The sequence below is a fragment of the Henckelia pumila genome, chromosome 4 (assembly GCF_033568475.1).
Source record: "Henckelia pumila isolate YLH828 chromosome 4, ASM3356847v2, whole genome shotgun sequence".
NCBI classification, from domain to species: Eukaryota; Viridiplantae; Streptophyta; class Magnoliopsida; order Lamiales; family Gesneriaceae; genus Henckelia; species Henckelia pumila.
The window spans coordinates 61,585,019-61,610,690 of NC_133123.1; the positions used below are offsets into that span (position 1 = coordinate 61,585,019).

General features: G+C 46.5%; 16 non-coding genes and 2 pseudogenes across 16 annotated transcripts; 16 read left to right on the forward strand and 2 right to left on the reverse strand.

Moving 5' to 3' along the window:
* The first annotated feature begins 378 nt into the window (after nt 1–378).
* LOC140869596 (5S ribosomal RNA) lies at nt 379–497 on the forward strand. Its single transcript, XR_012146791.1, has one exon. It is a non-coding gene; the product is annotated as a 5S ribosomal RNA (ribosomal RNA).
* Nucleotides 498–1,272: 775 nt separating this feature from the next.
* Nucleotides 1,273–1,391, forward strand: LOC140867891 (5S ribosomal RNA). The gene has a single exon (XR_012145331.1). It is a non-coding gene; the product is annotated as a 5S ribosomal RNA (ribosomal RNA).
* Nucleotides 1,392–1,790: 399 nt separating this feature from the next.
* On the forward strand, nt 1,791–1,909 carry LOC140869759 (5S ribosomal RNA; annotated as a pseudogene).
* An 890-nt stretch (nt 1,910–2,799) lies between these two features.
* Nucleotides 2,800–2,918, forward strand: LOC140868839 (5S ribosomal RNA). The gene has a single exon (XR_012146240.1). It is a non-coding gene; the product is annotated as a 5S ribosomal RNA (ribosomal RNA).
* Nucleotides 2,919–3,422: 504 nt separating this feature from the next.
* Nucleotides 3,423–3,541, forward strand: LOC140868643 (5S ribosomal RNA). The gene has a single exon (XR_012146050.1). It is a non-coding gene; the product is annotated as a 5S ribosomal RNA (ribosomal RNA).
* Nucleotides 3,542–6,216: 2,675 nt separating this feature from the next.
* On the forward strand, nt 6,217–6,334 carry LOC140868867 (5S ribosomal RNA). Its single transcript, XR_012146266.1, has one exon. It is a non-coding gene; the product is annotated as a 5S ribosomal RNA (ribosomal RNA).
* Nucleotides 6,335–6,733: 399 nt separating this feature from the next.
* On the forward strand, nt 6,734–6,852 carry LOC140869191 (5S ribosomal RNA). The gene has a single exon (XR_012146578.1). It is a non-coding gene; the product is annotated as a 5S ribosomal RNA (ribosomal RNA).
* A 399-nt stretch (nt 6,853–7,251) lies between these two features.
* On the forward strand, nt 7,252–7,370 carry LOC140867974 (5S ribosomal RNA). The gene has a single exon (XR_012145412.1). It is a non-coding gene; the product is annotated as a 5S ribosomal RNA (ribosomal RNA).
* Nucleotides 7,371–7,771: 401 nt separating this feature from the next.
* On the forward strand, nt 7,772–7,890 carry LOC140869117 (5S ribosomal RNA). Its single transcript, XR_012146507.1, has one exon. It is a non-coding gene; the product is annotated as a 5S ribosomal RNA (ribosomal RNA).
* A 398-nt stretch (nt 7,891–8,288) lies between these two features.
* On the forward strand, nt 8,289–8,407 carry LOC140868903 (5S ribosomal RNA). The gene has a single exon (XR_012146302.1). It is a non-coding gene; the product is annotated as a 5S ribosomal RNA (ribosomal RNA).
* A 401-nt stretch (nt 8,408–8,808) lies between these two features.
* LOC140868391 (5S ribosomal RNA) lies at nt 8,809–8,927 on the forward strand. Its single transcript, XR_012145810.1, has one exon. It is a non-coding gene; the product is annotated as a 5S ribosomal RNA (ribosomal RNA).
* Nucleotides 8,928–9,329: 402 nt separating this feature from the next.
* On the forward strand, nt 9,330–9,448 carry LOC140869486 (5S ribosomal RNA; annotated as a pseudogene).
* Nucleotides 9,449–9,829: 381 nt separating this feature from the next.
* LOC140868475 (5S ribosomal RNA) lies at nt 9,830–9,948 on the forward strand. The gene has a single exon (XR_012145891.1). It is a non-coding gene; the product is annotated as a 5S ribosomal RNA (ribosomal RNA).
* Nucleotides 9,949–10,346: 398 nt separating this feature from the next.
* On the forward strand, nt 10,347–10,465 carry LOC140867948 (5S ribosomal RNA). The gene has a single exon (XR_012145386.1). It is a non-coding gene; the product is annotated as a 5S ribosomal RNA (ribosomal RNA).
* A 383-nt stretch (nt 10,466–10,848) lies between these two features.
* On the forward strand, nt 10,849–10,967 carry LOC140868141 (5S ribosomal RNA). The gene has a single exon (XR_012145572.1). It is a non-coding gene; the product is annotated as a 5S ribosomal RNA (ribosomal RNA).
* Nucleotides 10,968–11,367: 400 nt separating this feature from the next.
* Nucleotides 11,368–11,486, forward strand: LOC140868276 (5S ribosomal RNA). The gene has a single exon (XR_012145701.1). It is a non-coding gene; the product is annotated as a 5S ribosomal RNA (ribosomal RNA).
* A 327-nt stretch (nt 11,487–11,813) lies between these two features.
* Nucleotides 11,814–11,932, reverse strand: LOC140868894 (5S ribosomal RNA). The gene has a single exon (XR_012146293.1). It is a non-coding gene; the product is annotated as a 5S ribosomal RNA (ribosomal RNA).
* A 398-nt stretch (nt 11,933–12,330) lies between these two features.
* LOC140867888 (5S ribosomal RNA) lies at nt 12,331–12,449 on the reverse strand. Its single transcript, XR_012145328.1, has one exon. It is a non-coding gene; the product is annotated as a 5S ribosomal RNA (ribosomal RNA).
* Between the last annotated feature and the right edge of the window lie 13,223 nt (nt 12,450–25,672).

The following is a 25,672-nucleotide window of genomic DNA, read 5'->3' on the forward strand; positions in this document are numbered from 1 at the left end:
ATTAATCGTATTTATTTTTCCTCCGATTCCTCGCCGTCCTATTCCTGACTCTTACAGTCCAATCCTCGGATAGAAAAGATGCAATAGACTTAATCACACGATGTAGACGTGCGATCTGGGTGACGCGGGCCGCTTCGGTGGGTCCCAGCGCGCCATACTGGAAAAACGACCCAAAAGACCATATACAGGTTGGAATTTGTGTGTCTCCGTCTCTTAGAACGAGATGCGCGCTATGGTTATCAAGACGAGATTCATGTGAGCAGGTTGAAGCTCCAGTAACTCTCAGCCGATCGAAAGTTATGTCCGTTTAAAAGTGTAGCGCCTGTTCCTACGATCCGCAATTCGAGGGATAAAACAACAAATAATTCATTCACTGTTGGGTGCGATCATACCAGCCTTAATGCACCGGATCCCATCAGAACTCCGAAGTTAAGAGTGCTTGGGCGAGAGCAGTACTAGAATGGGTGACCCCTTGGGAAGTCCTCGTGTTGCACCCCTTTTTCATTAATTTCTATTTTTATTACTCGTACTTCTTGTTCCTCCGATTCCTTGCCGTCCTATTCCCAACTCTTACAGTCCAATCCTCGGATAGAAAAGATGCAATAGACTGAATCACACGACGTGGACGTGCGATGTGGGTGACGCGGGCCGGTTCGATGGGTCCCAGCAGGCCCTACGGGAAAAATGACCCGAAAGACCATCTCTGAGTTGGAATTTGTGCGTCTCCGTCTCTTAGACCGGGATGCGCACTATAGGTATCGAGACGAGCTTTGCGTGAGCAGGGTGAAGCTCCCGTAACTCTCAGCCGATCGAAAGTTATGTCCATTTGAAAGTGAAGCGCCTGTTTTGGGAAGTCATCGTGTTGCACCCCTTTTTCATTAATTTCTTTTTTTTATTACTCGTACTTCTTGTTCCTCCGATTCCTCGCCGTCCTATTCCCGACTCTTACAGTCCAATCCTCAGATAGAAAAGATGCAATAGACTGAATCACATGACGTGGACGTGCGATGTGGGTGATGCGGGCCGCTTCGGTGCGTCCCAGCGTGCCCTACGGGAAAAACGACTAGAAAGACCATCTCCAAGTTGGAATTTGTGCGTCTCCATCTATTTGACCGGGATGCGCACTATAGGTAATGAGACGAGCTTCGCGTGAGCAGGGTGAAGCTTCCGTAACTCTCAGCCGGTCGAAAGTTATGTCCGTTTGAAAGTGTAGCGCCAGTACCTCCGATCCGCAATTCGAGAGATAAAACAACAAAGAATTCATTCACTGTTGGGTGTGATCATACCAGCACTAATGCACCGGATCCCATCAGAACTCCGAAGTTAAGCATGCTTGGGCGAGAGCAGTACTAGGTTGGGTGACCACCTGGGAAGTCCTCTTGTTGCACCCCTTTTTCATTAATTTTTTTTTTATTACTCATACTTCTTGTTCCTCCGATTCCTCTCCATCCTATTTCCGACTCTTACAGTCCAATCCTCGGATATAAAAGATGCAATAGACTGAATCACACGACGTGGACGTGCGATCTGGGAGATGCGGGCTGCTTCGGTGGGTCCCAGCGTGCCCTACGGGAAAAACGACCCAAAAGACCATCTTCGGGTTGGAATTTGTGCGTCTCCGTGTCTTTGACCGAGATGTGTGCTGTAGGTATCGAGACGAGCTTCGTATGAGCAGGCTGAAGCTCCCGTAACTCTCAGCTGATCGAAAGTTATGTGCGTTTGAATGTGCAGCGCTTGTTCCTCCGATCCGCAATTCGAGAGACAAAACAATAAAGAATTCATTCATTGTTGGGTGTGATCATACCTGAACTAATGCATCGGATATCATAAGAACTATGAACTTAAGCGTGCTTGGGCGAGAGCAGTACTAGGATGGGTGACCCCCTGGGAAGTCCTCGTGTTTCACCCATTTTTCATTTATTTCTTTTTTTATTACTCGTACTTCTTGTTCCTCCGATTTCTCGCCATCCTATTCCCAACTCTTTCAATCCAATATGCGGATATAAAATATGAAAATACTGAATCACACAATGTGGACGTGCGATTTGTGTGACGCGGGCCGCTTTGGTGGGTCCCAGCATGCCCTACGGGAAAAACGACCGGAAATACCATCTATGGGTTGGAATTTGTACGACTTCGTCTCTTAGACCGAGATGCACGCTATAGGTATCGAGACGATATTCGCGTGAGCAGGCTGAAGCTCCCGTAACTCTCAGCCTATCGAAAGTTATGTTCATTTGAAAGTGTAGCACCTGTTCCTTCGATCTGCAATTCGAGAGACAAAACAATAAAGAATTCATTCACTGTTGGGAGCGATCATACCAGCACTATTGCATCGGATCCCATCAGAACTATGAAGTTATGTTTGCTTGGGCGAGAGCAGTACTAGGATGCACCCCTTTTTCATTAATTTCTTTTTTTATTACTCGTACTTATTGTTCCTCCGATTCATCGCCATCCTATTCCCGACCCTTTCAGTCCAATCCGCGGATATAAAAGATGCAATAGACTGAATCACATGACGTGGAAGTGCGATGTGAGTGACGCGGGCCGCTTTGGTGGGTCCCAGCACGCCTTACGGGAAAAATGACCCAGTAGAAAATCTTTGGGTTGGAATTTGTGCGTCTTCGTCTGTTAGACCGAGATGTGCATTATAGGTATCGAGACGAGCTTTGCGTGAGCATGGTGAAGCTCCCGTAACTCTCAGCCGTTCAAAAATTAAGTCCGTTTGAAAGTGCAGTGCCTGTTCCTCCGATCCACAATTCGAGAGACAAAACAACAAAGAATTCATTCACTGTTGGGTACGATCATACCAGCACTAATGCACTGGATCCTATCAGAACTCCGAAGTTAAGCGTTCTTGGGCGAGAGCAGTACTAGGATAGGTGACCCCTTGGGAAGTCCTCGTGTTGCACCCCTTTTTCATTAATTTCTTTTTTTATTACTCGAACTTCTTGTTCCTCTGATTTCTCGCCGTCCTATTCCCGACTCTTTCAGTCTAATCTTTGGATAGAAAAGATGCAAAAGACTAAATCACACGACGTGGATGTGCGATCTGGGTGACGCGGGCCGATTCGATATGTCCCAGCGCACTCTACGGGAAAAACGAACCGAAATACCATCCCCGGGTTGGAATTTGAGCATCTCCGTCTCTTAGACCAAGATGTATGCTGTAGGTATCGAGACGAGCTTCGCGTGAGACGTGCGATCTGTGTCATGCGGGCCGCTTTGGTGGGTCCCAGCGTGCCCTATGGGAAAAATGACCTGAAAGACCATCTCCAGGTTAGAATTTGAGATTCGTCGTCTCTTAGACTAATATGCGCGTTGTAGGTATCAGGTCGAGCTTTGCGTTTGAAAGTGCAGTGCCTGTTCCTCCGATCCGCAATTCGAGAAACAAAACAATGAAGAATTCATTCACTGTTGGGTGCGATCATACCAGCACTATTGCATCGGATCCCATCAGAACTCCGAATTTAAGCGTGCTTGGGCGAGATCTGTACTAGGATGGGTGACCACCTGGGATGTCCTCGTGTTGCACCCTTTTTAATTAATTTCTTTTTTATTACTCGTACTTCTTGTTCTTCCGATTCTTCTCCGTCCTATTCCCAACTCTTTTAGTCCAATCCACGGATAGAAATGATGCAATAGACTGAATCACATGATGTGGACGTGCAATCTGGGTGACGCGGGTCACTTCGGTGGGTCCCAGTGCGCACTACGGGAAAAACGACCCGAAAGACCATCTCCGGGTTGGAATTTGTGCGTCTCCGTCTCTTAGACCGAGATGCGCGCTGTAGGTATCGAGAATGAAAGAGTGGGTGCCCAGTGAGCCAACTTGTGGCTATGGGCTTTGATGACTCTTTGTAAAAAACAATCTTTTGTTTAATATAATTTACACTTTTATTAATGGCAATGACTTTATCTTTCTTCATATTGTTATATTGTGATATACTATTGTTGTTTTGATAAAGACCTTGAATATACTATAGTGTATGTAAGATGTGGTAGAACATGGGGATGTCTATCATGAAATACATCTTATAGTCACTGTATATTCTAAACTGTTCCTAGTCGATTGAGCCGTCCGATAATAAGGATAAGGATCGCTCGAGTTTGAGACTAGCATTTGCGATGCGGAGTACCACGTTTCATTGGTAGGGAACATGGAGATGTTCGAAGCATGCAAATGGATATTCATAGGATGAATAATCGAACTACCCTATCCGGACTTTCCAAGTGGTTATCACTTATCGAGTGGATAAAGTCCGCGGTTTTGGTTGTACACCATTAGTCCTTACTACTTGAAACATCATGGAGACTCTATATGCTAGTACTGTGCTTTGACTCGTTTACCGACTCTATGGGGGTCATCAGGTGTCGGGATTGGGTACAGTTACAACACATATAGGAGTCGATGCATTGTTGTCAAGGATTCACCACATACTTGCGAGTGTGGATATCCTATGCGATCTGAGGAGATATTAGTGTGACAAATCTCTGGCCAGAGTACTTGATGTGATTTAAGAAATGGTTTCTTAGTAGCACATGCGATGTCACTAATTTGATCTTCAAGATGTATTGCATAGTTATCGAATCTTGAGCGACTCTCGATATACCAATGGTTGTTGATTCGATCGGGATATATGGATGAAAGGACCGTACTGTACGCTAACCAAAATCTACTGGTTCTTGTAGGCACTATCAGTGATACCTAGGGAATCATGGGGCGATGTTGCTAGGCGCTTTACCATGATTCGTTGGGCAAGTCGGAAATCGTTGTTCCAAGTCACAAGGAGTTGTGAGCCCACGGCTAGCTGTATCCCTGAACCATTGAGGGTCACACAGTGTAATGGAGTTTTAATCCCCGTTGATATAGTTAAATTTAAAGAGTTAAATTTAATGAATAAAGAAGTTGGACTTCTTAAATAAGAGTAAGGGAGTAGGATTTCCTAAAATGACATAGGGATGTACATTTTTGGAAACCACTGAATTCGGATTCAGGAAAATTTATCTTGACTTTAAAATGTGCAGAAATGGTTTCTGTGCACTTTGGTAAAATCGGTTTATCAATCGGAGTCACGATGAATTTTATATTAATTTCTGAACATGCGGGCTTTGCTTGTCGGGCCTCAACTTATGACTAATGGGCCCTAAGGTGTTAGTGGCCTGCATTATAAATAAGTTATTGCAGTACAGAAATTACACACAGTTGGTCATAATTTTGAGAGACAGTTTTCGGAAAAAACCCCTAGCTCTCAAAAGAAATTCGGCCGCCCCCCTCCCTTCTCTGCGTGAGAAATTCCGGTCTGTGATTTTGAATTGCAGTCTGGAATAGCGAATCAAATTCGTTTATTCTCTTCGTAGAAAACTTCTGATAGATTTTCTAGTGCAATTTATCAGAGGGATTAAACCTTCATTCGTGGACCTGATTGAAGGAGTTCATCAGTTCCTGGGAGAGACAACAAGAGCAGAGAAATCTGTTGGAGACCGATAATCTCGCTTCGAGATTGAAGGTAAAATTTAATAATTGTTATTTAATTTTACACACACTTATAATTTAATCGTTAAACGGTTGATACCCACACTATGGAATTGTTCCATAATAAAATTTTTAAACTTCCGCTGCACCGGGTATCAATCGTGATTGATCTGAACGCCAGTAACCCAACAAGAAGAGCTTCGCGTGAGCCCCGTAACTCTCAGCCGATCAAAAGTTATGTCCGTTTGAAAGTGCAGCCCCTGTTCCTTCGATCCGCAATTCGAGAGACAAAACAACAAAGAATTTCCTCCTGGGAAGTCCTCGTGTTGCACCCCTTTTTCATTAATTTTTATTTTTATTACTCGTACTTCTTGTTCCTCCGATACCTCGCCGTCCTATTTTCCTGACTCTTTTAGTCCAATCCGCGGATAGAAAAGATGCAATAGACTGAATCACACGATGTGGACGTGCGATCTGGGTGACGCGGGCTGCATCGGTGGGTCCCAGCGCGCCCTACGGGAAAAACGACCCAAAAGACCATCTCCGGGTTGAAATTTGTGCGTCTCCGTCTCTTAGACTGAGATGCGTGCTATAGGTATCGAGACGAGCTTCGCATGAGCATGCTGAAGCTCCCGTAACCCTCAGCCGATCGAAAGTTATGTCCGTTTGAAAGTGAAGCGTCTGTTACTCCGATCCGCAATTCGAGATACAAAACAACAAAGAATTCATTCTCCGTCGGGTGCGATCATACCAGCACTAATGAACCGGATCCCATCAGAACTCCGAAGTTAAGCGTGCTTGGGCAAGAGCAGTACTAGGATGGGTGACCCTTGGGAGGTCCTCTTGTTGCACCCCTTTTTCATTAATTTCTTTTTTATTACTCGTACTTCTTGTTCCTCCGATTCCTCGCCGTCCTATTCCCGACTCTTACAGTCCAATCCTCGGATAAAAAAGATGCAATATACTTAATTACATGACGTAGATGTGCGATCTGGGTGATGCGGGCCGCTTCAGTGGGTCCCAGCGCGCCCTACAGGAAAAACGACCCGAAATACCATCTCCGGATTGGAATTTGTGCGTCTCCGTCTCTTAGACCGAGATGCACGATATAGGTATCGAAACGAGTTTCACGTGAGCAGGCTGAAGCTCCCGTAACTCTCAGCCGATCGAAAGTTATGTTCGTTTGAAAGTGCAGCGCCTGTGCCTCCGATCTGTAATTCGAGAGACAAAATAACAAAGAATTCATTCATTTTTGGGTGCGATCATACCAGCACTAATGCACCATATCCCTTCAGAACATCGAAGTTAAGCGTGCTTGGGCGAGAGCTGTAATAGGATGGGTGACCCCCTGGGAAGTCCTCGTGTTGCACCCCTTTTTTATTAATTTATTTTTTTATTACTTGTACTTCTTGTTCCTTCGATTCCTCGCCGTCCTATTCCCGACTCTTTCAGTCCAATCCACGGATAGAAATGATGCAATAGACTGAATCATATGATGTGGACGTGCGATCTGGGTGACGCAGGCCGCTTCAGTGGGTCCCAGCGAGCCCTACGTGAAAAATGCCCCAAAAATCCATCTCCATTTTGGAATTTGAGCGTCTCTGTCTCTTTAACCGAGATACGCAGTATAGGTATCGAGTGGAGCTTCGCGTGAGCAGGCTGAAGCTCCAGTAAATCTCATCCGATCGAAAGTTATGTCCGTTTTAAACTGCAGCTCCTGTTCCTCCGATCCGCAATTCGAGAGAAAAAAAAAATAAAATTCATTCACTGTTGGGTGCGATCATACCAGCACTAATGCATCGGATCCCATCAGAACTCCGAAGTTATGCGTGCTTGGGCAAGAGCAGTACTAGGATGGGTGACCCCCTGGGAAGTCCTCGTGTTGCACCCATTTTTTTATTAGTTTCTTTTTTTCTTACTCGTACATCTTGTTCTTTCGATTCTTCTCCGTCCTATTTACAACTCTTTCAGTCCAATTTGAGGATAGAAAAGATGCAATAGACTGAATCACACGACGTGAACGTGCGATCTGGGTGACGTGGACCACTTCGGTGGGTCCCAGCGTGCCCTACGGGAAAAATGCCCCCAAAGACCATCTCCGGGTTTGAATTTGAGTTTCTTCGTCTCTAAGACCGAGATACACGCCATAGGTATCGAGAAGAGCTTCGCGTGAGCAGGCTGAAGCTCCCGTAACTCTCAGCAGATCGAATGTTATGTCCATTTGAAATTGCAGCTCCTGTTCCTCCGATCCGCAATTCGAGAGACAAAATAATAAAGAATTCATTCACTGTTGGGTGCGATCATACCAGCACTAATGCACCAGATCCCATCAAAACTCCGAAGTTAACCGTGCTTGGGCGAGAGCAGTACTAGGATGGGTGACGCCTTGGAAAGTCCTTGTGTTGCACCCCTTTTTCATAAATTTTTTTTTTCTTACTCGTACTTCTTGTTTTTCCGATTCCTCACCGTCCTATTTCCGAATCTTTCAGTCCAATCCGCGGATAGAAAAGATGCAATAGACTTAATCACATGACGTGAACGTGCGATCTGGGTGACGCGGGCCGCTTCGGTGGGTCCAGCGCGCCTTACGAGAAAAACGCCTCGAAAGACCATCTCCGGGTTGTAATTTGAGCGTCTCCGTCTCTTAGACCGAGATACTTGCTGTAGGTATCGAGAGGAGCTTCGCGTGAGCAGGTTGAAGCTCCCGTAACTCTTAGCCGATCGAAAGTTATGTCCGTTTGAAACTGCAGCTCCTGTTCCTCCGATCCGCAATTCGAGAGACAAAACAATAAAGAATTCATTCACTATTGGGGGCGATCATACCAGCACTAATTCACCGGATCCCATCAGAACTCCGAATTTAAGCGTGCTTGGGTGAGAGCAGTACTAGGATGTGTGACCACCTGGGAAGTTCTCGTGTTGCACCTCTTTTTTCATTAATTTCTTTTTTTCTTACTCGTACTTCTTGTTATTTCGATTCCTCTCCATCCTATTTCCGAATCTTTTAGTCCAATCCGCGGATAAAAAAGATGCAATAGACTGAATCATACGATGTGAACGTGCGATTTGGGGGACGCGGGCCGCTTCGGTGGGTCCCAGTGCGACATACGGGAAACATGCCCCAAAAGACCATCTCCATTTTGGAATTTGAGCGTCTCTTTCTCTTTAACCGATATACGCACTAAAGGTATCGAGTGGAGCTTCGCGTGAGCAGGCTGAAGATCCAGTAACTCTCAGCCGATCGAAAGTTATGTCCGTTTGAAACTGCAGCTCCTGTTCCTCTGATCCGCAATTCGAGAGACAAAAAAATAAAGAATTCATTCACTGTTGGGTGCGATCATACCAGCACTAATGCACCGGATCTCATCAGAACTCCGAAGTTATGCGTGCTTGGGCAAGAGCAGTACTAGGATTGGTGACCCCCTGGGAAGTCCTCGTGTTGCACCCCTTTTTTTTATTAGTTTCTTTTTTTCTTACTCGTACATCTTGTTCTTCCGATTCCTCTCCGTCCTATTTCTGACTCTTTTAGTCCAATCCGCGGATAGAAAATATTCAATAGACTAAATCACACGACGTGAACGTGTGATCTGGGTGACGCGGGCCACTTCGGTGGGTCCCAACGCTCCCTACAGGAAAAATGCCCCCAAAGACCATCTCCGGGTTTGAATTTGAGCTTCTCCGTCTCTTAAACCGAGATACGCGCTGTAGGTATCGAGAAGAGCTTCGCGTGAGCAGGCTGAAGCTCCCGTAACTCTCAGCCGATCGAAAGTTATGCCCGTTTGAAAGTGCAGTGCCTGTTCCTCCGATCTACAATTCGAGAAACAAAACAATAAAGAATTCATTCACTTTTGGGTGCGATCATACCAGCACTAATGCATGTGATTCCATCAAAACTCCGGAGTAAAGCATGCTTGGGCGAGAGTAGTAGTAGAATGGGTGACCCCCTGGGAAGTCCTCGTGTTGCACCTCTTTTTCATTAATTTCTTTTTTTCTTACTCATACTTCTTGTTATTTCGATTCCTCTTCGTCCTATTTCCGACTCTTTAAAAAATATGCAATAGACTGAAACACACGACGTGAATGTGCGATCTGGGTGACGCGGGCCGCTTCAATGGGTCCCAGCGCCCTAAGGGAAAAACGCCCCTAAAGACCATCTTCGGGTTGGAATTTGAGCGTCTCCGTCTCGTAGACCAAGATGCGCGCTGTAGGTATCGAGAGAGGCTTCGCGTGAGCAAGCTGAAGCTCCCGTAACTCTCATCCGATCGAAATTTATGTCCGTTTGAAAGTGCAGCGCCTGTGCCTCCGATCCGCAATTCGAGAGAAAAAACAATAAAGAATTAATTCACTATTGGGTGCGATCATACCAGCACTAATGTACCGGATCCCATCAGAAATCCAAAGTTAAGTGTGCTTGGGCGAGAGCAGTACTAGGATGGGTGACCCCTTGGAAATTCCTCGTGTTGCACCCATTTTTCATTAATTTATTTTTTTCTTACTCGTACTTCTTGTTCTTCCGATTCCTCACCGTCCTATTTCCGACTCTTTCAGTCCAACCCGCGAATAGAAAAGATGCAATAGATTTAATCACATGACGTGAACGTGCGATCTGGGTGACACGGGCCGCTCGGTGGGTCCCAGTGTGCCCTACGGGAAAACGCCCGAAAAGACCATTTTTTGGTTGGAATTTGAGCGTCTCCATCTCTTAGACCGAGATGCGCACTGTAGGTATCGAGAGGAGCTTCGCGTGAGCAGGCTGAAGCTCCCGTAACTCTCAGCCGATCGAAAGTTATGTCCGTTTTAAAGTGCAGTGCATGTTCCTCCGATCTGCAATTCGAGAGACAATACAATAAAGAATTCATTCACTGTTGGATGCGATCATACCAGCACTAATGCACCGGATCCCATTTGAACTCCGAAGTTAAACGTGCTTGGGCGAAAGAAGTACAAGGATGGGTGACCCCCTGGGAAGTCCTCGTGTTGCACCCCTATTTCATTAATTTATTTTTTTCTTACTCATACTTCTTGTTCATCCGATTCCTCGCCGTCTTATTTCCGACTCTTTCACATGCCGATTTCTTCTAGAATCACACGACGTGAACGTGCGATCTGGGTGACGCGGGCCTTCTTTGTGGGTCCCAGCGCACCCTACGGGAAAAATGCCCCGAAAGACCATCTTCGGATTGGAATTTGTGCGTCTCCATCTCGTAGACCTAGATGCACGCTGTAGGTATCGAGAGAGGCTTCTAGTGAGCAGGCTGAAGCTCCCGTAACTCTCAGCCGATCGAAAGTTATGTCCGTTTGAAAGTGCAACGCCTGTTCCTCCGATCCGTAATTCGAGAGACAAAACAATAAAGAATTCATTCACTGCTCGGTGCGATCATACCTGCACTACTGAACTGGATCCCATCTGAACTCCGAAGTTAAGCGTGCTTGGGCGAGAACAGTACTAGGATGGGTGACCCCCTGGGAAGTCCTCGTGTTGCACCCCTTTTTCATTAATTTCTTTTTTTCTTAATCGTATTTATTGTTCTTCCGATTCCTTGTCGTCCTATTTCTGACTCTTTTAGTCCAATTGGCACATAGAAAAGATGCAATAGACTGAATCACACGACGTGAACGTGTGATCTCAGTGACGCGGGCCGCTTCAGTGGGTCCCAGCACACCCTACGGGAAAAACGCCCCAAAAGACCATCTTCGGGTTAGAATTTGAGCGTCTTCGTCTCTTAGACCGAGATGCGCGATGTAGGTATCGAGAAGAGCTTCGCGTGAGCAGGCCGAAGCTCCCATAACTCTCAGCCGATCAAAATTTATGTCCGTTTGAAAGTAAAGCGCCTGTTCCTCCGATCCGCAATTCGAGAGACAAAACAATAATGAATTCATTCACTGTTTGGTGCGATCATACCAGCACTAATGCACCTGATCCCATCAGAACTCCGAAGTTAAGCGTGCTTGAGCGAGAGCAGTACTAGGATGGGTGACCCCCTGGGAAGTCCTCGTGTTGCTCCCTTTTTTCATTAATTTCTTTTTTTCTTAATCGTACTTCTTGTTCTTTCGATTCCTCGCCGTCCTATTTCCAAATCTTTGAGTCCAATCCACGGATAGAAAAGATGCAATAGACTGAAACACACAGCGCGCCCTACGGGAAAAACGCCCCGAAAGACCATCTACGGGTTTGAATTTGAGTGTCTCCATCACCCAGATCGCACGTCCACGTCGTGTGATTCAGTGTATTGCATCCTTTCTATCCGCGGATTGGACTGAAAGAGTCGGGAATAGGACGGCGAGGAATCGGAGGAACAAGAAGTATGAGTAATAAAAAAAAATTAATGAAAAATGGGTGCAACACGAGAACTTCTCAGGGGGTCACCCATCCTAGTACTGCTCTCGCCCAAGCACGCTTAACTTCGGAGTTTTGATGGGATCCGTTGCTTTAGTGCTATTATGATTGCACTCAACAGTAAATTACTTCTTTATTGTTTTGTCTCTCGAATTGCGGATCGGAGGAACAGGCGCTGCACTTTCAAATGGACATAACTTTTGATCAGCTGAGAGTTACGGGAGCTTTAGCCTGCTCACGCGAAGTTCGTCTCGATACCTACAGCGCGAATCTCGGTCTAAGAGACGGACACGCTCAAATTCTAACCCGAAGAGGGTATTTCGGGTTGTTTTTTCCGTAGGGTGCGCTGGGACCCACCGAAGCAACCCGCGTCACCCAGATCGCACGTCCACGTCGAGTGATTCAGTCTATTGCATCTTTTCTATCCTAGGATTCAACTGTAAGAGTCGGGAATAGGACGGCGAGAAATCGGAGGAAAAAAAAGTACGAGTAATTAAAAAAAATTAATGAAAAAGGGGTGAAACACGAGGACTTCCCAGGGGGTCACTCATCCTAGTACTGCTCTCGCCCAAGCACTCTTAACTTCGGAGTTCTGATGGGATCCGGTGCATTAGTGCTGGAATGATCGCACCCAACAGTGAATGAATTCTTTATTGTTTTGTCTCTCAAATTGCGGGTCGGAGGAACAGGCGATGCACTTTCAAACGGACATAACTTTCGATCGGCTGAGTGTTATGGGAGCTTTAGCCTGCTCACGCGAAGCTTGTCTCGATACCTACAGCGCGCATCTCGGTCTAAGAGAGGAAGATGCTCAAATTCCAACCACGAAGATGGTCTTTCGGGTCGTATTCCCGTTGGGCGCGCTTGGACTCACCAAAGCTGTAGTGACCCAACCCGGATCCACTATCTAATCAGAGTTATAGTAAAAGCACACGCAATAAAAACTTAAAGTGTAAAGAGCGGATAATTAAAATAGAACAAATCCAGTCGGCAGAATACAACCGACGCTATCACAAGTGTATAAGTACTGTTATACAACCAAATCGAAGGTTCAGGGTAAATAAATCCCTGTCATCTACAACCTCGCACTCCCCAAAGCTCAATCCTGCTGAGAGCCGCCTGGACCGTCCAGCCTCAAACCTGCCCCGCCCCAAGGTACACAATACCCAAATACAGGGGTGTGAGCTAGAACTCTCAATACGAAGCAATGATATAAATACAAATATGCGCACACAGATGATTTAAAACTCAAGTGAAAACACTTGCTCATGGCGCCGAGAATATACAGTACCGGCTAAAGAGCTACTCCGCGGGGTACTCGTATATTCCATATCAGGGCTGAGCCAACCCCATCCTGACCCGAATCCAAAACAGGATACAAGCCTCATATGAAAACTGTCATACCTGACTCGAGTCCAAAATGAGATCATCGTTCCCTATGGAAACTGTCAATGACTCACATCTCTTCGGATGCAGTCACACGTAAAATCATGTATGTGCTAAGACGGTAAAACATGCTAAAACATGATAAAACATATAGCACATACTCATGCAACATATAAGCAAATATATCATGCCGGCTATCTCGGTCAGTACTTACGTACCTCTAACACCGCTGGTCAAACCTAGCTCCACTGACCTAGACTCCAAGCCTACTAGTCCAGTCTACTGCTACTACAATGCAAATATCTATGCATCAACAATAAAGCTCTAAAAGCCTTAACTAAGCTATTGCATACTCCTAAATATTTTTAGGATGCCAAAGCTATACCTGCGTCCGTCGTTAGCCCTTTGTTGACGATAGCCTCAAAACTAGGTCAAAGCTCCGCGACGACGTCTAGATCACTAAGCCACTTCCAGATTCCCCGTAGGACGCCTAGATCTCCCTAGATCTGAGTTAGAAGGCTTAGGAATCAGAGAGAAGAGAGGAAATTGGTGCGAGAAAATGAATTCTCGAACCCTCTATTTATAGGCAACGTTCGGAGCCTCCGAACCCGGCTCGGACTGTCCGAACTCGATCGGAACCTCCGATCGCACCTTCGGAGCATCCGATCGCTCAATATTACGTCAGCCATGACGTCACCTTGCTGACGTAAATGATGACGTGCGCCCTGGTCCAGATCGGAGCTTCCGATCTTGCCAACGGAGCGTCCGATCTCGATCGGAGCCTCCGATCCACTTCGGATCGTCCGAACTCCTCATCGGACCGTCCGATCCTGCTGAACCAATTCAACTAATTCGAGTGCTCTGAATCCATTTCTGAAGTCCGTTATTCCAACAGGAACTTACTTAATCATGTCTTACTAAATCTAAACATGATCACATGATTAATTACTCATTTAATCATTAATCAAAAATGCGGGTTACTACATTCTCCCCCACTTAAGAAATTTCGTCCTCGAAATTTAAGTCTTAGAGGAAAACTTAAATAGCCAACCAAATGTTCTTTATTACAACTGAACAAGTGTAAACTCGATACACAGAAGTACAAAATTTCAAAATAAATCGGGGTGCTCGGCTAACATCCGGCTCTCCAAATCCCAAGTAGCTTCCTCTGTACCTCTGCGCTGCCACTATACCATAACTAATGGTATGCGCTTGTTACGAAGTACCTTGTCCTTCCTGTCAAGAATCCGTAGGGGTTTCTCCACATACGATAGATCTCGATCTACCTTTACCTCTGTCGGATGCAAAATATGCAACTCGTCTGCCACATACTGCCTCAACAAGGACACGTGGAACACATCGTGGATCTCCGAAAGATCGGGTGGCAAGGCCAGACGATAAGCAACATCCCCAACCTTCTCGAGAATCTTGAAAGGACCAATAAATCTAGGTGTCAGCTTACCCTTGTGACCAAACCTCAGCACCTTTCGGAAAGGTGACACACGCAAGAAAAAATATTCCCCTACCTCAAAATGAAGTGGCCTGCCGTGAGTGTTCGCGTAGCTAGCCTGTCGATCCTGGGCTGCCTTAACCCTGTGTCGGATCAATTCTACTGCATCGATCATCTGTTAAATCATCTGAGGACCCTCAACCTGACGCTCTCCAACCTCGTCCCAAAACAAAGGTGTACGACAACGGCGTCCATAAAGATCCTCAAATGGTGCCATGCCAATGCTGCGATGGAAACTATTGTTGTAGGCAAACTCCACCAAGGGTAAATGATCATGCCACGCTGGACCAAAATCCATCACTGCCGCACGAAGCATATCCTCTAGAGTGCGAATAGTATGTTCCGACTGTCCGTCCGTCTCTGGATGATAAGCCGTACTCAAGCTCAAAGTAGTACCAAGGGCTCGCTGGAAACTACCCCAAAATCTCGAGGTGAATCTCGGATCTCTATCGCTGACAATGCTCAACGGAATCCCATGCAATTGCACAATCTCCCGCACATACAATTGCGTCATCCTATCAAAGGTGTAATCGCGGTTATAGGGAAGAAAATGCGCTGACTTCGACAACCGATCCACGACAACCCAAATAGCATCACAATTCCTGGAAGACATAGGCAAGTGGGTGATAAAGTCCATCATCACATGCTCCCACTTCCATTCAGGAATCTCTAAGCTGTGAAGTAATCCTCCGGGTTGTCTAAACTCTGCCTTGACTTGTTGACACACAAGGCATCGGGATACAAACTGATAAACGCTGCGCTTCATCCCTTTCCACCAAAATCGAGTGCGAAGATCCTTATACATCTTCATGCTGTCTGGATGTATAGAGAATCGACTGCGGTGAGCTTGCGATAAGATCTCATCCCTCAAAGTAGAATCCTCGGGTACCACTACTCGACCAGAAAGACACAACAGACCGTCCCCTTGCAGATGAAAACCAGAAGTATTATCACCCTCAGCCAGGCGGGCCAAATTCTGAGTCTTCAGATCAGAATTCTGAGCTTCCCGGATTCGTCGATACAACGCTGGCTCTGCAAGCACAGAAGAAACACGAATCCCTTGCTGTTCTTTCTTATGACGGAATGTGAATCCTAAAGAAAAACACTCCTCCACTTCCTTAGAAATTGAACTGGTATGAAGGGAACTCACATAAACCTTGCGACTAAGTGCATCAGCAACGGGATTAGAAGAACCTGGATGGTACTTGATCTCACAATCGTAATCCTTCAACAGATCCATCCAACGACTCTGCCGCATGTTCAACTCAGCCTGAGTGAACAGATACTTCAAACTCTTATGATCGGTGAAGATCTCAAATCGTTCTCCGTACAAATAGTGACGCCATATCTTAAGATCAAAGACAATGGCTGCAAGCTCTAAATCATGTACGGGATAGTTCTCCTCGTGAGTCTTCAGATGTCTGGAAGCAAAAGTGATCACGTGGCCATTCTGAGTCAACACACACCCCAAACCCTGGAGAGAAGCATCAGTGAAGACTACAAAACCACATGATCCAGACGGTAAAGCAAGAACTGGATCTGTCGTCAAACGACGTCTCAACTCACGAAAAATGTCTTCATAAGCATCAGACCAAACAAAAGAAACGTCTTTCTTCGTCAACTGAGTCAAAGGCTTAGCTATCTGAGAGAAATTCTCCACAAAACGACGATAGTATCCTGCTATGTAGTGACCCTTACCCGGATCACCTACTAAACAGAACTTAGGCATGCAATTAACTTAATAAAACAGATATCAGAATAAAACTGCGGAAACCAATAACATTATACAATCCCAAGTAAAGGAATCTGTAATTATCCAATAATATACAACCAAATCGAATAGTTGTATAAACCCAAACAACAGTAATAAAGCCTAGACAAAGCTCCAGCTGGCCAACCACTGACTAGCCCCTCCTGGATCCACCCTCCTCGTCCAATCGCAAACCTGCCCCATGGAATAGGGTGTCCAAAAAATACAGAGTACGAGACGTGAGCATAAAACGCTCAGTGCGAGAGTATGAGTATACATGCATGCAAAGTGAACTCCCTATAGACTCGAGGTCAAGGATCAGATAACAGAGACAGACCGGGCCCTGGTATGTAGCACGCTGTGCCGTCGCTTCAGGAGGTGGCTCCCATACCGAGATAACTGTGGATACGCCGGACCCAAATCGATGGAAGTCCATCCACTAACAGGATAGGGTAAAACCCTACTAACAGACATCTCGAAAGAGATACAGCAAGATGCAAATGAATGCAGCATAATATCATGGCATATAAATCATGCAGTCACGTAATACATGCATACTCAGTCAGGATATCTCGAACAGTACTTTCGTACCTCAAAACAGTGCAAGCTCTACCAACTCTAGGTCCACGCCTATAGTCTGCTCTACACTGCCAAATGATACTACTATCATTAAAGTGCTCTAAAAGCCTTAACTAAGCTATTGCATACTCCTAAATATTTATAGGGAGCAAAAGCTATACCTTCGTCCGTCGTTAGCCCTTTGATGTCGATGCCTCCAGAACTTGGGCACAACTCCGCTACGACTACCGAACGTCTAGACGACTCCCGGTTCAAGCCTAGGAAGGCTAGAACAACTCGAATATGACTAAAAATAGAGAGGAAATCCGGAATTGGCAAGGAGAAATGAAGTCTCGGCCTTCTATTTATAGACAACGATCGGAGCCTCCGATCCTCGATCGGAACGTCCGAACCTCGATCGGAACGTCCGATCCTGCCATCGGAGCTTCCAAAGATCCTGATCTGCCACGTGTCAAAATATCACTTGATGACTCCGGATAGGGGTGATCGGAGCCTCCGGTCCTGATCGGAGCTTCCGATCCAGCCACACGTCATGGATGACGTAATATCATCGGTGCCTCCGATCCTCATCGGAGCTTCCGATCCCGATCGGAGCTTCCGATCGTCCCTTCGGAGCTTCCGATCCGTCCAATCCCCAATTTATTTAATTAGCATTAATCCTTTAATTACTCAATTAGGGCACGGGCTACTACATTCTCCCCCACTTAAGATATTTCGTCCTCGAAATCAGATCTTAAGTACCGAATGCAAATACAGAAATCAGAAACATTCTTTATTCAAATCAAACGTTTACAGAGTTTGCAACTGAATAAAACTTAAAGAATGAAATCAAAACAACTCAGGATGGTCTTTATGCATCCTGTCCTCAAGCTCCCAAGTAGCTTCCTCAGTGCCTCGGCGCTGCCACTGAACTAAAACCAAAGGAATGACTTTGTTCCGTAAAACCTTATCCTTAAAATCAAGGATGCGAAGAGGTTTCTCAACATAAGTCAAATCCTTGTCTACCTGAACCTCAGATCGCTGCAGAATATGAGATTCATCCGCCACATACCGTCGCAACAGAGATACGTGGAACACGTCGTGAATACTGGATAGATGCGGTGGCAATGCTAGTCGATAAGCCAAATCGCCAATACTCTCCAAGATCTCAAACGGACCGATAAATCTGGGAGACAACTTGCCCTTAAGGCCAAATCTGAGAATATTGCGGAAAGGTGACACTCTCAGAAACACTTTCTCCCCGACCTCGAACTGCAAAGGCCTACGCTTGATATTAGCATAGCTGGCCTAACGATCCTGTGCAGTCTTAATCCGTTTCTTGATCTGATCAACAATGTCTATCGCCTGCTGGATAAACTCCGGTCCTTCAGCCTGTCTCTCCCCCACTTCTTCCCAGAAGAGTGGAGTATGACAACGTCGCCCATACAACGCTTCAAAAGGTGCCATCCCAATACTAGTGTGATAGCTGTTGTGGTAAGCGAACTCGATCAACGGCAAATGATCCTGCCAGGCTGAACCAAAATCCATGACGCACGCTCTAAGCATATCCTCTAACGTACGGATAGTGCGCTCTGACTGACCATCAGTCTCTGGATGATAGGCTGTACTCAAACTGAGAGTAGTACCCATCGCACGCTGAACACTCCCCCAGAACCTAGAAGTAAACCTGGGGTCCCGATTGCTGACAATGCTCACAGGCACTCCATGAAGTCGGATGATCTCCTGAATTTACAACCGAGCCATGCGATCCACAGAGTACTCTCGGCTATAGGCAATGAAATGCGCTGACTTGGTGAGTCGGTCCACCACCACCCAGATAGCATCACAGTTCCTCGGGGATACCGGCAAATGGGTCACAAAGTCCATAGTGATAAACTCCCATTTCCATTCAGGAATAGGCAGACTGTGAAGCAATCCTCCAGGTCGTCGGTGCTCTGCCTTGACCTGTTGACACACCAAACATCTCGAAACAAACTGATAAACACTGCGTTTCATTCCCTTCCACTAGAAACGAGTACGTAGATCCTTGTACATCTTGTTGCTCCCAGGATGAATACTCAACTTAGTGCGATGTGCCTGAGATAAAATCTCCTCTCGCAACTCTTCATCCTGTGGAATCACAAGCCTACCAGACAAACACAGAAAGCCATCTGACTGATAATGAAATCCAGACGAGCTACCCTCGTTAGCTAGACGAGCTAAACGCTGGGTCTTTGAATCAGACATCTGAGCATCTCGGATCCGCGAGTACAAGGCTGGCTCAGATAATATCGCAAACATCTGGATACTCTGCATACCTTTCTTATGCTTGAAGGTATAACCTGAAGTACAACAGTCACTGATCGCACTAGACATCGAACAAGTCTGAAGTGCGGATAGTCGCACCTTGCGACTCAAAGCATCAGCGGTGAGATTAGCAGCTCCCGGATGGTACTTAATCTCGCAATCATAGTCCTTAAGCAAGTCCATCCAACGTCTCTGTCTCATGTTCAATTCTGCCTGAGTGAACAAATACTTGAGACTCTTATGGTCGGTGAAGATCTCAAATTTCTCGCCATAAAGATAATGACGCCAGATCTTCAAAGCGAACACAATGGCTGCTAACTCCAAATCATGGACTGGGTAGTTGTCCTCGTGAAGCTTTAGCTGTCTAGAAGCGTATGCGATCACATGCCCATTATGAGTCAGGACACAACCTAACCCCTGAAGAGAAGCATCCGTGTAAACTACATACCCTCCAGATCCTGACGGTAATGCTAACACCGGCGCAGAAGTCAACCGCCGTCGAAGCTCACGGAAATTCTCCTCACACTCGAAAGACCACTCAAAATCCACACCCTTGCGGGTAAGCTGCGTCAACGGTCGAGCTAACTGAGAGAAATTCAGAATGAAGCGACGATAATACCCTGCTAGACCCAGAAAACTACGGATCTCAGCAACCGTCGTCGGACGCGACCAATTAAGTACCGCTTCAATATTCCTTGGATCAACAGAAATCCCTTCCCTGGATATGATATGGCCAAGAAAGACCACTCTATCCATCCAGAACTCACACTTGCTCAGCTTGGCGTATAACTGCTCATCTCGAAGAGTCTGTAGTACCAACCGCAAGTGAGAAACATGCTCTTCCGTATTACGCGAATACACCAAGATGTCGTCAATGAAGACCACGACAAACTTGTCCAAATACTCCCTGAAGACACGGTTCATCAGATCCATGAATATAGCCGGCGCATTAGTCAAACCAAATGGCATCACTAGGAACTCGTAATGCCCATAGCGAGTACGGAATGCAGTCTTGGCTACGTCCTGATCACGGACTCTCAACTGATGATACCCAGATCTCAAGTCAATCTTGGAGTAAATTGATGTGCCCTGCAGCTGGTCAAACAAGTCATCAACACGAGGCAACGGATACTTGTTCTTCACAGTGACTCGATTCAGCTGCCGATAGTCAATGCACAGCCGCATCGACCCATCCTTCTTCTTTACGAAGAGAACAGGAGCTCCCCAAGGAGATACACTAGGACGAATGTACCCCTTGTCCAAAAGATCCTGTAGCTGATTCTTTAACTCACGCATCTCTGACGGAGCCAGACGATACGGTGCTCTAGAAACAGGCGAAGTACCCGGCATCAACTCTATGCCAAACTCGACTTCCCTAGCAGGAGGAAAACCCGGAATCTCATCAGGAAACACATCTGGAAATTCATCCACAACAGGAATGCTCTCTATCCCAAAACTCTCAGCGGAAAAATCAACTGCATAGATAAGGTAGCCTTCCCCGCCAGACTCTAGAGCTCGACAGGCTCTCAAAGCTGATACCAAAGGCATCGGGGGTCGCGCTCCCTCACCATAGAAAAACCAACTCTCACTCCCTTTTGGATGAAAGCGTACTAATCTCTGATAGCAGTCCACTGAAGCTCGATAGGTAGTCAGCACATCTATTCCCAGAATGCAATCAAAGTCGTCCATCGCCAGGACCATGAGATTCGCTAACAGAATGTTCCCTTCGAACTCTAAAGGGCAACCCATCACTAGACGCTTAGCCAAAACAGATTGGCCCGTCGGAGTAGAAACAGACATCACTACGTCTAGTGCAATGCATGGTAACTTATGCCTCTTAACAAAACGTGCAGAAATGAAGGAATGAGATGCACCAGTGTCAATAAGTACAAGAGCAGGTATACCATAAAGCATAAATGTACCTGCGATGACTTTCTCATTCTCCTCCACAGCCTGATCATGTCTCAGGGCAAACACCTGGCCAGAAGCTCGTGGCCTCAAATGAGAACTCCCAGCAGACTGTCCCTGCGACCTCTGCTGTACAGTAGCCTGAGAACCCGATCCTGAACCAGATCCAGAACCGCCTCCCCCAGACTGTGGACAATCCCTCCGGATATGACCAGTCTCTTCACAACGGAAACAAGCTCCAGAAGCTCTACGGCACTTGTCGGATGGATGGTTCTTCCCACAGTGATCACACTTGTCCTTCTTACCGAAACGGACAACACCTCCAGAACCAGAGGAAGAAGAAGATCCAGACTTCTTGAAAGTTTGGGCACGGGGACCCAAAGAACTAGTAGGTCTCGACTGAGAGAAAGACCTGTTCCGCCGAATGCTGTCCTCCGCCTGGTGACAACGGCTCACCAAACCCTCGTAGGACATGTCGTCACCAACCGCCACACGGTCATGGATCTCAGGGTTAAGGCCCTGAAGGAACAGATTATACTTCATCTCTGAGCTATCAGCAATCTCGGGGCAATAGGATAGCAGATCAAAGAACCTCTGCTGATACTCATTGATAGACATGGTTCCCTGTCGCAGACTCAGTAGCTCGCCTGCCTTCGACTGTCGGAGTGCAGGAGGAAAATACCGCTTTTGGAAAGCTGTGCGAAACTCGGCCCAGGTGGCCACTCCTCTCGCTGCAACAAAAGGTGTAGAAGTAAACCTCCACCACCTGCGCGCACGCCCATCCAGAAGATAGCCAAGGGTCTCCACCTTCTGCTCATCGGTGCATTGGAAAGTCTGAAAAGTCGTCTCCATGCGGTCTAACCAGTTCTCCGCATCCTCCGGAGACTCACCTCCAACTAAGGGCTTAGGACCCATAGCTAAGAATCGACGCACAGTGAAACGCTCGTCGTCATGGTGACGATGACGCCGTTCTCGACGAGGTTCCCGGTCGGCATCACCCCAACGCCCACCAACACTGCCATGAGAACTCTGGTCGTCACGATTTGACATCTACAAAAATACCTCAAGATGAGACTAAATCCCAAGAAATCTTTTGCATGCTCTGATACCATAAATGTAGTGACCCTTACCCGGATCACCTACTAAACAGAACTTAGGCATGCAATTAACTTAATAAAATAGATATCAGAATAAAACTGCGGAAACCAATAACATTATACAATCCCAAGTAAAGGAATCTGTAATTATCCAATAATATACAACCAAATCGAATAGTTGTATAAACCCAAACAACAGTAATAAAGCCTAGACGAAGCTCCAGCTGGCCAACCACTGACTAGCCCCTCCTGGATCCACCCTCCTCGTCCAATCGCAAACCTGCCCCATGGAATAGGGTGTCCAGAAAATACAGAGTACGAGACGTGAGCATAAAACGCTCAGTGCGAGAGTATGAGTATACATGCATGCAAAGTGAACTCCCTATAGACTCGAGGTCAAGGATCAGATAACAGAGACAGACCGGGCCCTGGTATGTAGCACGCTGTGCCGTCTCTTCAGGAGGTGGCTCCCATACCGAGATAACTGTGGATACGACGGACCCAAATCGATGGAAGTCCATCCACTAACAGGATAGGGTAAAACCCTACTAACAGACATCTCGAAAGAGATACAACAAGATGCAAATGAATGCAGCATAATATCATGGCATATAAATCATGCAGTCACGTAATACATGCATACTCAGTCAGGATATCTCGAACAGTACTTTCGTACCTCAAAACAGTGCAAGCTCTACCAACTCTAGGTCCACGCCTATAGTCTACTCTACACTGCCAAATGATACTACTATCATTAAAGTGCTCTAAAAGCCTTAACTAAGCTATTGCATACTCCTAAATATTTATAGGGAGCAAAAGCTATACCTTCGTCCGTCGTTAGCCCTTTGATGTCGATGCCTCCAGAACTTGGGCACAACTCCGCTACGACTACCGAACGTCTAGACGACTCCCGGTTCAAGCCTAGGAAGGCTAGAACAACTCGAATATGACTAAAAATAGAGAGGAAATCCGGAATTGGCAAGGAGAAATGAAGTCTCGGCCTTCTATTTATAGACAACGATCGGAGCCTCCGATCCTCGATCGGAACATCCGAACCTCGATCGGAACGTCCGATCCTGCCATCGGAGCTTCCGAAGATCCTGATCTGCCACGTGTCAAAATATCACTTGATGACTCCGGATAGGGGTGATCGGAGCCTCCGGTCCTGATCGGAGCTTCCGATCCAGCCACACGTCATGGATGACGTAATATCATCGGAGCTTCCGATCCCGATCGGAGCTTCCGATCGTCCCTTCGGAGCTTCCGATCCGTCCAATCCCCAATTTATTTAATTAGCATTAATCCTTTAATTACTCAATTAGGGCACGGGCTACTACATGCTAAACCAAGGAAACTACGAATCTTAGAAGCTGTAGTCGGACGTGACCAATTCAAAATAGCCTCTATCTTGCTAGGATCAACAGATACACCATCCTGAGAAATGACATGACCAAGGAACACAACTCGGTCAATCCAAAAGTCACACTTACTCAGCTTCGCATACAACTGTCTCTCCCTCAAGACCTGCAGTACAGTATAGAGATGGTAGGCATGCTCATCCATGCTGCAAGAGTACACCAAAATGTCATCGATGAACACCACCACAAACTTATCCAGAAAGTCGCGGAAAGCACTATTCATCAGATCCATAAAAACAGCTGGAGCATTCGTCAAACCAAACGGCATCACTAGAAACTCATAGTGTCCATACCGCGTACGAAATGCTGTCTTCGAGACATCCTCCTGTCGAACTCGCAACTGATGATACCCAGACCGAAGATCAATCTTCGAATAGACAGAAGTACCCTGCAACTGATCAAAAAGATCGTCTATCCGTGGAAGAGGATACTTATTCTTCACTGTCACCTGATTCAACTGATGGTAGTCAATACATAACCGCATCGAACCATCCTTTTTCTTGACAAACAGTACTGGGGCTCCCCATGGCAAAACACTAGGTCGAATATAACCCTTATCAAGAAGATCTTGCAATTGCTTCTGCAGCTCCTTCATTTCTGACGGTGCCAATCGGTAAGGAGTTCTGGAAATCGGTGCAGTCCCTGGCACTAACTCAATGCCAAACTCAATTTCCCTTACTGGTGGTAAACCTGGAATCTCCTACGGAAACACATCTGGAAATTCACGAACCACTGGTATCTCTTGGATATCTAGCTCTCCTAAGGATGCGTCAATGGCGTAGATAAGGTAGCCTTCCCCGCCAGACTCTAACGCACGCCGGGCCTTCAGAGATAAAACCACTGGCATCGGGGGTCGCGCTCCCTCACCATAGAAATACCACGACTCGTCATCCTCTGGACGAAACTGAACAAACCTCTGATAGCAATCCACTATCGCTCGGTAGATAGTCAATAGATCTATCCCAATGATGCAATCGAAATCTTCCATCGCTAGAATCATTAGGTTAGCACTAAGCTAATGTCCCTCTAAATCCAAAACACAACCCACAACTAGACGCTTGGCTAAAACCTCGCTACCCATAGGAGTACAAACCACTAATAACACGTCTAGAGGAATATATGGCAACTTATACTTCTTAGCAAAACGTGCTGAGACAAAAGAATGCGATGCACCGGTATCAATTAAAACATATGCATGAAAACCACATAAACTACAGATACCTGCTATCATCCGATCACTGTTAGCCTCTGCCTGCTCCTGGTTAAGCGCAAAGACCTGACCCTGGGCACGTGGCCTCAACGAAGAATGACCCCGAGAAGGTGTCTGAGTAGGCTGTCTCTGAGATTGTCGTGGCTGCTGGCGCTGCAGCGAATACTGCTGCTGGAAAGGTGGCTGCTAGTAATGGGGTGGCTGGACAGATGCCTGAGAACCTCCGGAACCACTCGCTGCCCCAATCAGCATAGGACAATCTCTCTTCATGTGACCCTCCTGGCCACACTGGAAACATGCAGTGGTCGATCGACCACACTGCCCTGGCAGATGTCTACGTCGGCACTGACGACAATGGTTCGGCCTTTGGCCACCAAAGTTATGCACTCCACCAGATCCAGAGGAAGAAGAAGAAGTACCTCCTAGCTTCTTGAAGGACTGTCCTCTCGGACCCAAAGGACTAGAGCTCGCTGGCCTGTAAGAAGAAGAGTAAAGTCCCCTGTTCCTTCGAATACTGTCCTCTGCCTGGCGACAACGGTCCACCAAATCCTCGTAAGTCCCATCGCCACCCACAGCAACCATCCGATGAATGTCAGGGTTCAATCCCTGAAGGAAATGATCAAACTTTGCCATAGAACTATTAGCAATATGAGGACAAAAGGGTAGCAGATCAAAGAACTTCTGCTGGTACTCCTCGATCTTCATCGTTCCC